We start from the raw sequence: 5,906 nt of genomic DNA on the forward strand, positions 1-5,906 counted from the left end.
GGGCCAATCACATGCAGGTATTTCGGTGTGACTGCAGCTTTAATTCTCATCAGTTAATGAGTAATGGCTTCCAGCTGTCCTCTCCATGTGATTAGTCTGCACTGGGAAGTATGTGACATTGAGAGTTTGAACCTTCCGCATCTTATTTAAATTCAGTATGGTTTAGAATTCCTAAATTATCACTTGTTCTACTGGTAGTGTTGTGTTTGCTTACTTTGCTTTCCTGTTCTGATAAAAGAGCACAATGGTGACGGCAGCTCGGCCAGCCTCTGTGGCACTGCTGTCACTTTTTGCTTTTGGTTTTGCAGACGCCATTCGAACTTTGAGAGATGGACCAATGATCGATGCTGAAGGAAGGGAATATAAACTGCTGCATTAGGGTTTGACGACACAGAAAGTCAAATCAGTGAACCACAATTCAATGAGGGATCCACTATCAGCGTACAATGCACAGAAGTGTCCATAATCATTGCGGTAAAGGCTGACTTCTTTAAAAATGGACACCTTTTGTCTCCATGGGATTTTCTTTTGGGAGAAGTCAAGCATTCACAGAGCAGTCAGTGTCGACCTGTTGCTGCTGGTGACTCTGAATATTTATTTGAAGCTGGACTACAAGACTGTGGCTCCAAAGTGACTGAAGTTATTGTACTTGGCCCGAAGAATCTACGAAACAAATTATCTAAAGACATACTAACTATGGATGGCATTAATTTGGCCTCCAGTGAGACTGTAAAGAATCTTGGTGTTATATTTGATCAGGATTTATCCTTTAACGCCCACATAAAATCAATTTCAAGGACCGCCTACTTCCATCTACGTAACATTGCAAAAATCAGGCATATCTTGCCTCAAAACGATGCAGAGAAACTAGTCCATGCATTTGTTACTTCTAGGCTGGATTATTGTAACTCTTTATTATCAGGGAGTACTAAGAAGTCAATCAAGTCGCTTCAGCTGATTCAAAATGCTGCGGCTCGTGTACTAACCAGAGTTAGGAAAAGGGACCACATTACTCCTGTTCTGGCTGCCTTACACTGGCTCCCTATAGAACACAGGATAGAATTTAAAATTCTTCTTCTCGCCTACAAAGCCCTTAATGGGCAGGCGCCATCTTACCTTAAAGAACTCATTATACCCTACTGTCCTACTAGGGCATTGCGTTCCAAGAATGCAGGGTTGTTGGTTGTTCCTAGAATCTTTAAAAGTACAATGGGAGCCAGAGCCTTTTCTTATCAAGCTCCACATTTGTGGAATCAGCTTCCAGTTTGTGTTCGGGCGGCAGACACCCTATCCGTTTTTAAGAGTGCGCTTAAGACCTTCCTTTTTGATAAAGCTTATAGTTAGGGCTGATTAGATTCAGCCCCTAGTTTTGCTGATATAGGCTTAGTTTGTCGGGGGACATCTTACTTCTTCCTTCTCTCTGTCTATACCCGTGTACACTCATGTTCCGATTAACCCAGCTTCCCCAAATGTCTTTTTGGTGTCTATATACGCTGGGATCCGGAGTCATGGATGATCCTGCGGTCCTGTGTCCTGGATCGCGAGCGCTGGATCTTGAGTCGTGGCTGTGGTCCTGGATGGATATCCTCGTGGATTCATCTTCCTATTATACACACATGCATTTCCAAACATTTGGACTACCTATGTTGCAAATGTATTATCTTTTCAATTTACACACGGCATCTATTGCACGTCTGTCCGTCCTGGGAGAGGGATCCCTCCTCTGTTGCTCTCCCTGAGGTTTCTCCCATTTTTCCCTTTAAACTGGGTTTTCTTTGGAAGTTTTTCCTTGTACGATGTGAGGGTCTAAGGACAGAGGGTGTCGTATTGTCATACTGATATTCTGTACACACTGTGAAGACCACTGAGACAAATGTAACATTTGTGATATTGGGCTATATAAATAAACATTGATTGATTGATTGATTGAAGTTGTTGATGATTAATAGGAGATGTTGTATATATAACTGTGGTTGCTTAAGTGGTAGTTTTGATTTGTTGTGTTTTCAGAAGTGTCCCTGATTTTAATCATTTTTTATTCTCTAGACATCTAAGGACTCTGTGATCTACTCAAACAAGCTGATAATCTTACTAGTCGCCGGGCAACATGGCATTAAAAGAACGACCCGTGCTGTTGTTCCTGTTTCCTGTCACTATAAGAGTTTTTATTGTGTTGTGCAGAGAATCTTTTTTGTGACTTCTTCTTCTCGGCTGACTTTGTTACCTTTCCGGGGCAGGACAAAGTTTGATGGCAGTCACTCTCAGCAGCCGCCCCTCTCTCTTCCTGCTGTGTATTCAACAGGTGCTTTCTCTCTAAAGCTGATGACCGGTATGTGAGACCTATTCAGTGTTTCATTGAAGGTATTTTTTAAGTGTGCATGTAGTATGTTGGATGAAGTAGTCACACACTTTACCTCAAGGACCAGTGTGTAGGATATAGTGGCATCTAGCAGTGAAGTTGCAGATTTGAACGGAAAACCCCTCACCTCTCAATTTCCAGGCATGTTGGAGAACTGGAGTTTTTTTTAAATATATAATTTATGTAGCTATTTAAAGGAATATCACCCACTAAAGACAATGTGTACATTAATTCTCAAATAATACATAAGCGGTGTAGTATTTCGCAGGGCAATTTTGTCTTTATTTCTTTTAGTACACTACTGGAAAAATGGGTCTTTTTTTTTCCTGCTCAAGTTTTTTTTAAGACATTGTCAATGGATGTTTTGCTTTTCTTAAATGCGACCACCATTTTAATTAGAAAAAAAACACCATTAATTGTTTAATACAAAATGAACATTTATATGTGAAGTATTCCTTATTTATAAGGTAGAGCATTTTTTCAACCAATAAAGAAACTCTCAATCACAGTTTCAAAACTCATTACAGAATCACCTAATTCAAAGTTACATGGTTAAATATAATTGATTATACATTTAAATCTACCTAACTTTATGAGTTAAGTCAGGCATTTCTTTTGGGGGAAACAATATATAACTGAGTATAAGCAGAAATGTGTTGACTTCAATTACGGTGAGAGACGCTTGTGTTTAATTATAGAGGACTGGACAGGAGAGACGCTCACCAGTGTCTTCTACACCGGAGACCTCCTGCACCTCGAGGCCTCTTACAGCGGTCCTGATGCGGGACACAGACGCCTGTTTATCGACGGCTGTGTCGCCGCTCTGTCTCCTGACCCGAGATCAGCCCCCAGATCCTACTTTATCGAAAACCATGGGTAAGAGAAGCTCAGAATACAGTATGATCCTGATAATTGGCTCTTAAATTGCATTCTAATTGTTTTCGTCAGGTGCTTCAATGATGCCAAAGAGGACGGATCAAATGCACTTTTCAATCCCAGAACAAGATCTTCTTCTCTTCAGCTGCAGCTCGATGCCTTCCTGTTCCCACACGACACAAGGAACTCAGTGAGCCACTTCTATAACCTGAAGGACTTTGTCATGTTTGGAAATGCTTTGAAGTTGTATAATGACATTTCTTTGGTCTCTCTTATATTAGGTTTTTATCACTTGCCAGCTGAAAGTGACCTCTGAAACGTGGACGAGCAGCCCCGTTAACAAGGCCTGCAATTATATAAATTCAAGGTGCTTTTATTACTTATTTTGTGAATTGTTGCTCCTTACTGTAATATTGCAAAAGGTTTGTCAGTGTATCATTTACAAAGGCTCATCAGGTTAACAATTATGTATAAGCTAAAACTGGTTCAATTGTTTGCTCTTAATATTTCTTGCTGCTTAAGTAATCAAGTTACTTAATTAAGGAAACATATATTTGTAATGAGGTCCAACGTTTACTGTAAATATAAGGATAAATACTTTTTCTAAAATGAATTTTCCATGCTGTCTCTGTACAGCCAGATCAATGTAACAGTGATGCTTACCTCAGCATTTTGACTGTAACAGTATACATGTGTGAGGAATGTGCTAAATGTAAGCTTTAAGAATATTTTAGAATGTTGACGCTGCCCATGGAGTATATGTAAATAAATTGCTATTATTTCAACATTGGATTTGGGTGTAAATGCCCTCAACTCAAAGCTAAAGGAAAACAATTATTAATTATGTATACTAATCATCAGATGGATAAATGTCGATGGCAGTGATGATGTGTGTCGATGTTGCGACGATACATGCTCCAGCAACTCTCCCACCGGTCAAACAAACCTCGGAAGTCTGATCCCTGAAGGTAAACTATAAATCCTACAGTTTTATAACTTTCATAATCTGTGATCTGTCTGTGAAAACTGCCCAAACTAAATATTATTTGACTCTCACTTTCATTTGTATTCATGTTTCAGATTTGGTGGTACGTGAAACTGTTACTCTGGGCCCTTTGATGGTTTTGCCCTACAAGTAGGCAAAGCATAACAATCCAGACAATAAAGGATTCAACATTTGTCTATCAATCTCACCCTCCCTGACCAAACCTCAGCGTAATACTTATACAGTAGCTTAATACTAGCAAAACGATTATTTTAATGATTGTTTAGTAAGGAATGTTTTATAAAACATAAACATTAAAGAAACAAGGATGTTTAGTCTTTACTGTTGATACCTAACATGGCTCTAAACAAAGCCACACAACTGGTCTGATGAAACATCCCCGTAAATAAAAACAGATTACACTGTATGAACATTAAATGTTGTTGTCAGCTGACAGGATACACATATCTGTTTCGAAAGAGGAAAATAAAATGTGAATTTCTTTTACCTTCAAAAAGCTGAATGAAAATAAGAATGCATGCTAAGCTCGTCTTCATGGCCTTTTCAGTTATGAACTCACTAACAATAAATACTAAAGCTGACTCACATTGTACTCTTCCTCTTTCCTTCAGTCTTTGTGAGGTTTTGTGGACAGCCTCACTTTATTTATTGTTCTTCACCTCATTTCATTTCACTCTTTATTTCGAACAGATTAAAACGATAACAAATGTGAAAAACAGAATACCGTATTGTTAAAATACAGTATTTATCCACATTCATGATAATATTTATATATTCAACAAAAATGTCTTCATATTAATAATTAAAAAATCATATGTGTCCGAAAGGGAGTAGGAGAAAGCAAATGCTTATTAATTCCCACCTCTTACTTGATCAATGATTGTCCTTTAAATCATTATGCAAGTTATTCCTACCTACATTTACATTTATACATAAATATACAATCATTTCTCATCTTCAATCACCTCTCTTCATTCTCATAGTTTTCCAAAAAAGTGTTTCTGTACATCCTTTTAAACTGAATTATGCTTGTGCTTTGTTTTAACTCCTGCTCCAAACCATTCCACAAAATCACCCCAGAGATTGTTATACTCATACTTCTCAGAGTTGTTCTGACCTTGAGTTGTTTAAAATTTAGATTTCCTCTCAAAGTATACCCACCCTCTCTGTCTATGAACAATGTTTTTAATTTCCTATAGTAGATTATGTCTTGCTCTGTAAATGATTTGTGCTGTTTTAAAATTAACCAGATCAGTGAACTTCAATATGTGTGACTTCAAAAAATAATACATTAGTGTGTTCAAGATATCCAACATTATTGATAACTCTTATAGCCCTTTTTTGTAATGTGCATAAAGGCTGTAGGTTGGTTTTGTACGTGTGTCCCCAAATATCCACACAGTAAATCAGATATGGCTATATTAGTGTGTTATATAGAGTATACAATGAGTTGTAGTCCAGAATGTGTCTGGCTTTTCCCAATATTGCGATAGTCTTAGCCAGTTTTGCTTTTACATGAGTGATATGAGGTTTCCAGCTGATTTTGTGGTCTAAAACCACACCAAGGAACTTCATTTCAGATACTCTTTCTATGATTATCTAGTATTAATTGCACATACAAGACAATACAATGTGTCAAAATATAAAAGAGCAAAGGAATAGGAA

The 5,906-nt window shown here is 37.9% G+C and overlaps 1 pseudogene; it reads left to right on the plus strand.

Moving 5' to 3' along the window:
• The first annotated feature begins 244 nt into the window (after positions 1 to 244).
• Positions 245 to 4,402, plus strand: LOC117451662 (zona pellucida sperm-binding protein 3-like; annotated as a pseudogene).
• Positions 4,403 to 5,906: the final 1,504 nt, after the last annotated feature.

Source organism: Pseudochaenichthys georgianus, chromosome 8, assembly GCF_902827115.2.
Source record: "Pseudochaenichthys georgianus chromosome 8, fPseGeo1.2, whole genome shotgun sequence".
Classification (NCBI taxonomy): Eukaryota; Metazoa; Chordata; class Actinopteri; order Perciformes; family Channichthyidae; genus Pseudochaenichthys; species Pseudochaenichthys georgianus.